The 12,287-nt window shown below is 50.7% G+C and overlaps 1 protein-coding gene across 1 annotated transcript in view; it reads left to right on the top strand.

The window, feature by feature from the left end:
• FBN3 (fibrillin 3) overlaps positions 1-12,287 on the top strand; it is a 262,268-nt gene that overhangs the window by 134,135 nt on the left and 115,846 nt on the right. The window lies entirely within an intron of this gene.

Raw genomic sequence — 12,287 nt, 5'->3', positions numbered from 1 at the left:
GACTCAATTCTTATCCCTCCAGGTCCTTGGACTATTCCAGTGTACTGCCATAGTATCTGAGGCCCCCAGGAACTCAGATTGAGTGATACACAGACAAATGATCATTTTTCATTGTGGTGATTCTTTTAAAGCAGTGACTCCCTTTTGTTTATATATGGGTTTATTTGAGAAGGTTCTCAACCATGTAGTTATCAGATGTGGTATGGCTACTCTAACTCAGCCAGCTCAACAGTGTCTCATACCGTATTCTTTCTGGGTCTGTTAATTACTACTGTCTACATACACCCCTAATGTGGGGGTATGTAAGCCATCCAATTTATACTTCAGTGATTCCCAGGTGGTTCACAATGCAGCTTGGCTTGGGGAAGTTAGACCCATAATTTCTATTTATTCCACCTCATTGGGTCAGCGGCATTGTGGGACTGTTGCTGTAACCCATTAAAATTACTTGAGTTCAAAGAATCAATATGAGTCATGAAGACAGCTTTCTCTACATGGTGAAAATCCTTGCATTCATTCTCATGCTGCTGGGAGGTGTTGTCATACACTGAATTAGGACTGTGATTTGGCTTCTAATCCAGATTCTGTTACTGCTTTGCTGTGTGAGCTTGGCATTTCTTAACTTTACTTTCTACATTTGGAATCTGGGAAAATAATAGGTCCCAGCCTTGATAATATTAGAGCTTGGAAAATCCTGCAGAAGTGTGCTTTCTGTGTTTGTTCTAATGTTTAAATTAATTTGTTTTGAGAATATTTTTGACCCAACTCTTTACTGGCTTCTGCCTTGTGGAGCTCTCACCTCTAAATGAGGAGGTTGTGTTTTACAGTCACTTGCACTGATGTAAATGATGGCACAAGGCACAGAGATAAGGAGGGACTAAAACATTGTGTTTGCGTTTGTTTTCTGTGAATATGCTAAAGCACAACTTTACTGCCAGGTATGAGCAAACAAGCTAAGGAAGTATGGGTTGGATGAATGGACTGTAAGGTGAAAGCCCGCCACACCCCTGCTCCCCTGAAGCCCCCTAGACACCCCCCAGATACCACGGAGCCCCCCCCCGCCAACCCCCAGCACAGCCAGAGGCAAGCAGGGCCCATGGTGGGAAGGGGTTAAACCCTCTCTGAGTGGGAGGAGGTGGCTGTGTGGAGCTGGGCCAGGTCAAGCCCTGCCCAGGCCCCTACTTGGCCCAGCTCCACAGGGAGAGAGAAAGGTAGGAGAGGGTACTCACCAGTCCCCCTCCAGTAGGGCAGGGCAGGGCAGGGCCCCCCCTTGCCCGAGAGCAGCTTTCCCCAACAGCGGCCCACTGCGCATGCGCACAGTATGAAAGGGCCCGCCAGCAACAAAAAAACCCCCCAGTTAGGCTCCGGAGCAGCGAGAGACACGCAGGTGAAAGCCCGCCTCACCTCCGCTCCTCTGAAGCCGTGGAGACCCCCGTCGACCCCCAGCACAGAAAAGCGGGGCCTGTAGTGAGAAGGGGTTAACCCCTCTCTGAGTGGGAGGAGGTGGCTGCATGGAGCCGGGAGGGGTCAAGCCCCTCCTAGGCCCCTACTTCACCCAGCCCCCCAGAGAGCCACATGACCGGAGCCACACGAACAGCTGCGCAAACAGGCATATTTGTCTTCTGGCATGTGAGTTAGTGCAGAGTTCACACAGGAGGGGGCACGGGAGGGCCCAAGACCCTGCCTACAAACCCACCAGGGTAGACAGTCCCAGCTGTAGCCAGCCTACCAGAGGCATGACACAGATGGGCACATGCCACATCTTGAGGGTCCCCTCGGGCTCTGCAGCCCCCCCCAGGCACTTCGGGCACCTCAGAGACTGCCAGCCAGACAGAGCCCATGGTTCTGGGCTCAACGCAGATGGAGCCTCTGGCTCTTGGCTGCACAGGCTGCCTGTCCCTTTTTCAGGTTCTGGGGCCCAGGAGCATGGCCATCTCCCCATGTGGGGTCTGCTCCCTTTTGGGGTCTCTGGTACGCCAGCTGGAGGAGCTCCAGGCCACAGTCCAGAGACTGCGTGCCATCGGGGACTGTGAGCAGGAGATTGACTCTTACTGCCAGGCCCTTCTTCCCCGGGAGCCAGAGGATAGACCACCATCTCCCTCCAGGACAAAGGAGGACTCCGGAACCTCCCACTCTGTCCAGTCAGGGGCATGGACCAAGGTGGTCAAGGGCCCTAAGGCCCACTGCACCAAGACCCCTGCCCCGCCAGAGCTTATCAACAGGTACACACCTCTTGCTGCTCCAGCAAAGCCTGCTGAGTTGCCAGCTCCTGCAGGCAACACAGGCTCAACTGCAGCTACCATCCCCACTCTCCCCAAGACAAAATGTAAGGTGTTTGTTGTGGGAGACTCCATCCTGAGGGGGACTGTGGGGGCAATCTGCCGCCCTGACCTCTTAGTCTGAGAAGTCTGCTGCTTCCTGGGGGCCTGCATCGTGGACATTGCAGAGAAGATCCCAAATCTCCTCCAGCCCACAGACCACTATCCTTTGCTCCTTATTCATGTGAGCACCAATGACATGGCTTGGAGCACTCCCAGCCAGGTCATGAGGCACTACAGAGATTAGGGAGCAGGGCTAAAGGGTCTGGGGGCACAGGTGGTGTTCTTGTCAATCCTTCCAGTCTCGGGCTATGGGCTAAGGGGGGAAAAGAGGATCCACGGAGTCAACCAAAGACTGCGGCGCTGGTGTCATCAGGAAGGCTTCCATGGCCACAGCCCGCTCTTTGGTGAGAGAGGCAGTGAACTGCTGGGAAGAGATGGCCTCCACCTCTTTCCCCTGGGAGGAGGCTCTTCTTAGCCAGACTGGTTGACATGTTCCACCGGTCTTTAAGCTCGTTGGGGGATGGGGGGACTACCGCCACTGCTGGCCCGCTAAGCAACCCTTGCAAAGCCAGCAAGCCAAGGCTCTTAAGGGAGCCCACCCTTGCCCCAGCCATGGTACAATCTGTGGGCAAGGCAAGAGCCCCCCAGGGGACACTTGCCTGCCTGTACACAAATGCCAGGAGCTTGGGGAATAAACAGGAGGAGCTCGTCTTCCTGCTCAATGCACATAATTATGATGTCATAGGGATAACGGAGACCTGGTGGGACTCCACCCATGACTGGACCTCGGGTATAGATGGCTATACCCTGTACAGGAGGGATTGTGTGGATAAAGGGGGGTGGGGGTGTAGCTCTCTATGTTAAGGAAAGCTACGTGTCCCTGCAAGCTGATGTTGGCAACCAGGTTGGACGACTGGAGACCCTCTGGGTTAAAATCCATGGGGAACACGGCACAGGGAACACAACGGTGGGAGTCTACTACAGAACTCCCACCCGAAGTCCTGTGCTTGACAAGGAGTTCACTCAGGAACTGGCTGAGGCCACATGCTCCAGGACCATGGTTGTCATGGGTGACTTCAATTACCCGGACATCTCGTGGGAGGATCACTCAGCAAAATCTGAGCTGTTGCAAAGCTTCCTATCATGCATGGATGACCTCTACCTCACTCAAGAAGTCTACGGGCCAATGAGAGGTAAAGTGCTGCTTGACCTGGTACTGGCTACTGGGGATGACCTAATCAGCGACCTAGTGATCGATGGGAAGCTGGGTGACAGCGACCACAAGCTGATCACTTTCACCATCTGCCGTAAAGCTGGGAAGTCAGTCAGCAACACGGAAGTCCTTGACTTCAGGAAAGTTGACTTTGACAAGCTCAGAAGGCTTGTCAGTGAGGCCCTAAGGAACCACGACCCCAGGGGGAGGGGAGTCCAGGAAGAGTGGTTGCTCCTCAAGGAAGCGATCCTCAATGCACAAGCTAATTCTATGCCATTTTGGAGGAAAGGCAGCAAGAAGGCACAGCAGCCCCCCTGGCTCTCCAGGGATCTAGCAGACCTCCTGAGGCTAAAAAGAAAAGCCTACAAAGGATGGAGGTTGGGTTTCACCTCTAAGGAGGAATATTCTGTACTGGTTTGGTCCTGCAGAGAGCAAACTAGGAAAGCCAAGGCTGCAACTGAACTCCAACTAGCTTCGAGCATCAAGGACAATAAAAAGTCTTGTTTCAGATATGTGGGGAGCCGGAGGAAAAGCAAGGGCAACATTGGACCCCTGTTGAACCAGATGGGACAGCTGACAACTGATGCCCAGGAAAAAGCCAACCTATTAATTGGGTACTTTGCGTTGGTCTTTCGTCAGTCCCATGGGACGCCCATGCCCACCATGGGACAAGGAGGTCCTGCTGAGGGAGATCCCCTGCCCTCCATTAATGCTGACCTTGTGAAGAAGGTATCCAGCCTCTCAAGGTGTTCCAAGTCAGCCAGCCCTGACAGTCTACACCCCAGGGTACTCAAGGAGCTGGCTAGCATCATAGTCCAGCCTCTGGCATGGATATTTGAAAACTCCTGGCGGTCTGGTGTAGTGCCCAAAGACTGGAAGAAAGCCAATGTGGTGCGTATCTTCAAGAAAGTGAGGAAAGTGGATCCGGCTAACTATAGGCCCATCAGCCTGACTTCTATCCTGGGGAAGGTTTAGAAAAGTTTATTAAAGAGGCCATCCTTAACAGACTGGCCAATGCCAACATCCTGAGGGATAGCCAGCATGGGTTTGTTGCGGGTAGGTCTTGCTTGACCAATCTCATTTCCTTCTACAACCAGGTGACCTATCACCTGGACAAGGGAGGAGAGATTGATGTCATATATCTTGACTTCAAAAAAGCTTTTGATCTGGTATCCCGTGATCACCTCTTGGCCAAACTGACCAGTTGTGGCCTTGGCTCCACCACGATCTGCTGGCTGGGAAATTGGCTTCGTGGTCGGACCCAGTGGGTTGTGATTGATGGCAGTCACTCATCATGGTGCCCTGTAACCAGTGGGGTCCCTCAAGGCTCTGTCCTTGGACCCATACTGTTCAACATCTTCATTAACTATGTGGACATTGGAGTCAGAAGCGGACTGGCCAAGTTCGCCAATGACACCCAACTTTGGGGCAAAGCATCCACACCAGAAGACAGGTGGGTGATCCAGGCTGACCTGGACAGGCTCATGAAATGGGTGGACGAGAACCTGGTGGTGTTTAACACCAAAAAATGCAAGGTTCTCCACCTTGGGAAAAAAAATGTGCAGCATCCTTATAGGCTCGGCAGTGCTACGATGGCTAGCACTACGGAAGAAAGAGACTTGGGGGTCATGATTGACCTCAAGATGAACATGAGCCTTCAACACAATGCTACAGCTACTAAAGCAACCAAAATGCTGGCGTGCATCCATAGATGCTTCTCGAGCAAATCCCAGGACGTCATTCTCCCCTTGTACTAGGCTTTCATGAGGCCGCAGCTGGAGTACTGCGTCCAGTTTTGGGCTCCACAATTCTAAAAGGATGTGGAGAAGCTTGAGAGAGTCCAGAGGAGAGCCACGCACATGATCAGAGGTCAGGAAAACAGATCTTACGATGACAGGCTGAGAGCCATGGGACTCTTTAGCCTGGAAAAGCGTAGTCTGATCTGATGGCCACCTATAAGTTTATCAGGGGTGACCACCAGGATCTGGGGGAACGTTTGTTCACCAGAGCGCCCCAAGGGATGACAAGGTCAAACGGTCATAAACTACTGTGAGACCGTTTCAGGCTGGACGTAAGGAATAATTTCTTTCCTGTCCAAGCCCCCAAGGTCTCGAACAGCCTGCCATCGGGGGTGGTTCAAGCACCCACACTGAACACCTTCAAGACCAAATTGGATGGTTATCTTGCTGGGATCCTATGACCCCCAGTCCCTATGATCCCACCAGTCTTCTCACAGATTTCATTGACATTTGGGCTGTCTTCCGAGGTCCCTTCCAGCCCAAATGTCGATGAAATCTGTGAGAAGACTGGTGGGATCATCAGGCTTAGAGGGTAGTAATCAATGACTTGATGTCTAGTTGGCACCAGTATCAAATGGAGTGCCCCAGGAGCAGATTTTGTTCAGTATCTTCATTAACAGTCTGAAAGATAGGATAGAGTGTGCCCTCAGGAAGTTTGCAGGTGACACCAAGCTGCCGGGGGGGGGCGGGTCAGTAGATATGCTGGAGGGTAGGGCTTGGATTCAGACAGACCTAGACAGGTTGGAGGATTCAACCACAAGAAATCTCATGAGGTTCAACAAGGACAAGTACAAAGTTCTGCACTTAGGATGGCACAATCCCATGCCCTGGTATGAGCTGAGGACCAACTAGCTAAGCAGCAGCTCTTCAGAAAAGGACCTGGGGGTTACAGTGGACAATAAAATGGATATGAGTCAGCAATGTGCCCTTCTTGCAATCAAGGCTGACAGCATACTGCGCTACATTAATAGAAGCATTGTCAGCAGAGCAAGGGAAGTGAGGACTAGTGAAGTCACATCTGCAGTACTGTGTCCAGTTTGGGGACCCCAATACAGAAAGGATGTAGACAAATTGGAGAGAGTCCGGCGGAGTTCAACAGGAACGGTTAGGGGCCTGGGGCACATAACTTCTGAGGAGAGGCTGAGGGAACTGGGCTTGCCTAGTTTAGAGAAGACGAGACTGAGAGGGGTTTAATAGCAGTTTTCAACTATCTGAAAGGGGGCTCCAAAGAGGATGGAGCTAAATGAATCTCAGTGGTGGCAAATGACAGAACAAGAAGCAATGGTCTCAAGTTTCAGCAAGAGAAGTTTAGGTTAATATTAGGAAAAACTTTGTCACTAGGAGGGCAGTAAACACTGAAAAAAGCTACCCAGAGAGGTGGTGGAATCTCTATCCTTGGATATTTTTAAGACCCACATAGGCAAAGCCTTGGCTGGGATGATCTCGTTGAGTTTGGTTCTGCTTTGAGCAGGGAATTGGACTAGATGACCTCCTGAGGTCCCTTCCAACCCTAGTTTTCTGTAATTCTATGAATGGTCATAGAAACAACTGGGCAGTGATTACTGGAGAATAGGTGAGGAAAGCCTTTTCTGGAAGGTCAAGTGTGAATGGCAGAAAGAGAATTCCTGAAGTTGCATGTGTTTCCTCAAAATGGTGTTTAGATCCTGCATCAGGATCTAGCCTAGAGGTGAGACTAGGTTTTCGTTGCAGAATAAGCTGTAGAGTCTATGGTATGTATATGAGGAACAAAACTTGTGCTTGGAGGCTGAATTTCTTCTGAAGGAATTGACTACTTTCAGGAAGAGAAATAAAGGAGCAAGGGTTGGAAGGAACATGGGAATTCTTTGCCTTTGCAGCTCAATGGGGACATGGTAAAGTGTCAAGTCAGTCACCTGTGGAGGGGAACCTCAGTTACAGAGGTTCAAATAATGTAGGTACAAGGCAATGCAACTGTGGGGTATCCCTTCTAACTCCTCTTTGGGACTAGACACTGGTTCCTTGACTTTCAGTGTCATGTGTTAAAGTTTTTTTCTTCAAGTTTGCAAAGAGTTTTTCTTGTTTTCAAGAGTTTGAACAAGGTGTGCTGCGAGGAATGAGTGCCTTGTGCACCCCAGGACAGTCTCTTCCCAAGTAGTGTGAACCACTGGGTGGAGACCAGGGCATGTTCATGCTGACTCACAGTGGCAGAACACAGCACAGGACCCAGGATTCATTCCTGAGGAAAAGTTGAATTAAAGTGGGATCATTTCTAAGCCATGAACCAGAAATTCTAGGTCTGAGGATGTCTTACAGCACATGTGAAAGGCTCTACACTTTCCAAGCCTCTGGAGTTTTCCTGGCTTGAGAGAATCGTAAGTCAACATGGGAAGTCCCTCCTGCACTTCAAATATTGTCCCTCCTTCTACAGAGAGGGAGTGAGGAATTTGGAAATAACATAGTGGAAAGAAAAGGGTCCCTGGGGAACAATACTAAGGCTCTACAGTATTGTCCAGTAGATTTCCTGGCACCAGTGCATCTGGGCAACTGTAAGCAGGTTCCCTACCCTGCTGGCTTCTGCAGGCAGGTTTTGCTGCCTGAAAAGCTCCTCAGTCAATCCCCCCAAAATAAAACACAATGTTTAGGTGCTCGTGCATAAAAAGTTTGCAAAGAACTTTTTTCCAACTACTCAGTTGCTCTAATAAAAGATATCACATCTACCCAAAGAAGCTTGCCAAACAAAACAAATCTTTCTGCTCTGTCCCAGGCACTAGGAGGGGAGACCTTTGACTCTGACTCCAGCACCGCAGCCTGACCCTCCTTGTAACAAGCTGTTCTGCGCACAACTTGTTTCCTCCTGCCTTATTCTTCTAAGAGCTTTTCAAAGCTCCTAGTGGGAGATTCCCTTCTCAGGACATGCCCTGCCTATCCAAATACCCCTCAGCTGGGCTCTCTCAACAGAGCCATCTGTTCCCTCTTAAAGGAACAGACTGCTCTGTTATAGCAGCCACACTTATTATAAAGCAGAGTAAGCTGTGTAAATGGTTCCCATAATTTGTTATCATCAACTATAAAAAATAACTTTTTTTTACAGTCTGGGTTTATCTTGCCTCAGCTTTCAGCCATTGACTTTTATTATACCTTTCCCTGATAGAGATCTTTGCTCTGAGAAATCATCTCTCCTTATAGACCCTAATCAAATTACTTCTTAACCTACTCTTATCTAAGCCAGATAGACTGACCTCCCTAAGTCTCCCATTGGAAGGCAAGAATCTTTTTTGTAGCTGCTCTGAATTAAGCCCATTTATTAATATTGTTTTAGAAGTGTAGGTACCAGGATGGGATTCAGTACCCAGTAGTAACCTAGAAGAGAAAACACCACCTTCTTTCCCATACTTGATATTTCTCTGTTTTACATCCTAAGAATTGCATTAGCTTTGTTAGCCACTGCAGGGCACTCTGAGACCACAGTCAAATGGCTTCCTCCATGGCTTCAAAGGTTTCTTCAGGATAACACATTTACAGATACAGTTCCCCCATCCTGTAATTATAACATTCATTCTTTTCTTTCAAAATTAAATCCCTTCCTATATGTGTCAGTCAGCATAAATGGGACCTGAGGGCTTCAGCTACCTAGAACAGATTTTTACTCTTTGCTACCAGTTGACTGGTAACTTTCCCTATAGGGGGATCCTCCTTCTGGCCCTTTTCTAGTTGTGCAAATGTTATATTCCATTACTAAAGCATCAGTGTTTTATAGTAACACAGCAAATCTTCCATATCTGTACAGCATTGGCAGTATCCTCCTAGCTCAGGGGTGCTCAACCTCCAGCCCATGGGCCAAATCTGTACAGCCATAGCATCCATCCCCAGGGACTCCCCGTACGGCAGAACTTTGGTGGCAGGAGAGCAGTAATATTTAATACTGTCACCCTTCCCTACTGCCAAATTCCCAAGCCCTGCATGGCTGGATCATAGCTAGGCTAGGCCCCCTTCTTCCCCCTCCTTCTCTCCACCAGTGCAGCTGTATTGTGGAGGGTCATGACCCCTACTCCTCTGGGGCTGGGTAGGGGCCAGCCAAGTCCCCTTCCCCTGCATGGCTGGACTGGGGCTAGGCTTCCCCCAGCCTCCCTCTGCATGGCCAAATAGGGCCCTGCCATGCCTACTATGGGTGCCAGATTGGGACCACCAGCTAGATGTGACCCACAGACAGACCAGGCACCACCCATCTGGCTTGCCAGGCAAAAGCTTGAGCACTGCTGCCCTAGCTCATTGGCTTTTGCTACTTTTGTTGGGCTTTAAACACTTTAATAGATGTTCTCTTGTCCTACATTGAATCTTGTCTTGGTCTATGCTGATGCCTCTGGGCTGTGTGCCTGTCTAGTTTCAAGTCGTTCACATAAGTCCTCCTGAAAGAGCAGAATTTTCCCAGTTCTTTTTCATTAGCCTCTCCTGCCAGTCCCAGTAAGCATCTAAATTGCATATAAACTCCTTCATCCATTCACAAAAGCTTGTTAGTTTTAAAATACAATAAATAAAGCTGCTTAAGAGAGAGCACTTATTTTGCTGGTTGCCAAATCATGAAAATTTGGCTACTGTCAAAGCACTTTGACAAACATTCTCTTTGCTTTCAACCAGCCACCCGGAGTTGAGCCAGCAGTAAGCCACTCTGGATGCATTAATTGTAGGTTGGATTCAAATTCCAGCTCTGCTTCTGAAACATAGATTTCAACTGAATCGATACAGGTTTCCCTCAATTTATGCAGTTCCATATATGCAAATTCACTCTTATGCAATCGCCCTTTTTCTACCCAAAATTCCTTATGTGCAAGGTAAATTCACTCTTATGCGATTGGAGCTCTGCTGCTCCCCACTCACCCCAGCCCCTGGGCTGCACCATGCCACAGTGCAGGCAGGTGTTGTTCACTTCCCCCAGGTCTGCTACAGCATCTGGGGTGAGTGGAGAGAAACAGAGCCCAGGAGGTTTGGGGCATGGTGCAGCCCAGCGGCTGCAAGCAGCTGGTGTTGGCTGTTCCTGCAAGGAGTTGGGTGAACGGGAAGAAGTGGAGGCCCCAGGCTGCAGCAAGGCAGCAGGAACTGTGAATGGGTGCAGGGCTTGGGGGGGGTGCGCAGGACAGGGGGGCTGTGCTGGGCTGTTTCCAGAGGGCATGTGCCCCCGGATCTCTGTGCAGGACAGCCTCAGGCTGGTGCTGCAGGCTAGGGCCAGCAGCGCCACCAGGCCGGCGGCAGGCAGGTTGGGGGGCCATGGCAAAGTTTGGGGTGGCAGCAACCCTCCTCGCTGTGCCACCACTGCCTGCCTGGAGTGCCAGGAAGAGCCTGGTGCCACCACCAACCCCAGCCTTGCTTGTAGGAGTGAGGTGGTGGTGCTGGGAGGGGGGCTGCTGCCACCCCAAAATTCACCATAGCCCCCCCCCACCCTGCACGCCGAGCACTGGGGAGAGCCCAGTGGCACTGCCAGCCCCAGCCTTCAGTGGCAGCCTTCTGTCATCCCACTTGGAGATCCAGGGGCCTGTGCCCCTCCCCCCCAGGAAGAGCCCAGCACAGCCTGCAGCCCTCCCAGGGGGCATATAGCAACAAGGGCCATGCTCCCCTGCCCCACGCTCACTCACAGTTCCCACCGCTTTGCTGCCCGCTGCAGCCTGGGAGCTGCTGATGGGCTCCGCCAGACCCCCTCCCCTTGTCCCTTCCCTAATCCCAGCCTTACTCCCTCCCTCCCTTCCTCACCACAGTGGGAACATATCCCTATCTGTTCTGCTGTAACCTGGGTTCACTTTATGCCAATTCGATTTATGTGCTGTTCTCCAGGAATGCATGCACCACATTAAATCGAGGGAAACCTGTACACAAATCTGCATCCCTGGTTCCAGACTAGTTCTGTGAAATCTAGTTCTGAGGAGTTTAGCCCTGTGGAATTTCCAGTGCTAACATTTGTGGGTGACTTTTGCTAGGATCTGCTCGAATGATCTTTGCAGGTAGGAGGGAGGGAGAGAGAACAGCTGGCTCCCTGAGAGGCCACGAAGAGCAGAGCTCCAGTTCAAGGCAGGAGCACACAAGGTAGTGGGGATCACTGCTACCATCACTGCTGTTGCCAGTGCTGAAAGCTTGGGCTTATGTAGCAGGCTTGGTGTCCCCTGACTCTTCACTTCCACTTGCTGGGTCATCAGGCACTTTCAGCACCTGGAGTCAGTGGCCCTCTTGTTTCACATCCTCCCCCTGTGTGCAAATTGTGGCAGCACCAGGAAGCCCACCAACTCTGGCCATGTGATAAAGGCAAAGTGAAGGAGCGTGTGTGTATAGAGGGAGAGAGATGGGGAGGGGAATTAAGAAACGAGGAAGGGAGGAAGTGCTGACCCAGGAAAATGAACAGGAAGGGTCATGTCCACACTGGCTGGAGTGAGCGTGGAGAACAAAGGTAACAAGAATATTGGGAGGAAAGGTAGCAGTGAGAGCATACCCTAAACCACCCAGTCTCCCTAGTAACAGGGTAAGGGCCCTGTTACAGGGATCCATGCATTACCTGTGCTTGGGAGCCATAGGCATTTAAGTAAGGATGGTACTGGAAGGGCTAAGCAGTTCAGCCTATTTCCTTTACCGCTCCCATTCCCACCCTAAGCAGATCATATATATTCTTGGGCTTCCAGTCCTGCTGGCTCTGCCTAGCCAAGTGTGAGATCCTGGCAGGAAGTGCTTTGCTGGTGGCAGACCTAGGGATTCCTATTAGCATTCAGCCAGGACACCCCAGAACAGCCTTTCTCATAGCCTATGTCACTTCTGCTTGGGTGTCAGCTGGGAGCTGTGGGTTCAGGGCCCATGGAAAACAGTGAGAAGAAGAATAAGACAATGTCTGGATCCTAAAAAAGCTTCAGCTCATGCAAACCCCAGTAGGCACCTGGTAGCACAGGTAGCAACCTAGAAGCAGCTATCTTTGGCCCAGGATCTGCTCTGCAGTTGAGGAGC

Source organism: Crocodylus siamensis, chromosome 14, assembly GCF_052110815.1.
Source record: "Crocodylus siamensis isolate JL-2025a chromosome 14, ASM5211081v1, whole genome shotgun sequence".
NCBI classification, from domain to species: Eukaryota; Metazoa; Chordata; order Crocodylia; family Crocodylidae; genus Crocodylus; species Crocodylus siamensis.
This window is presented reverse-complemented; position numbering and strand designations above follow the sequence as displayed.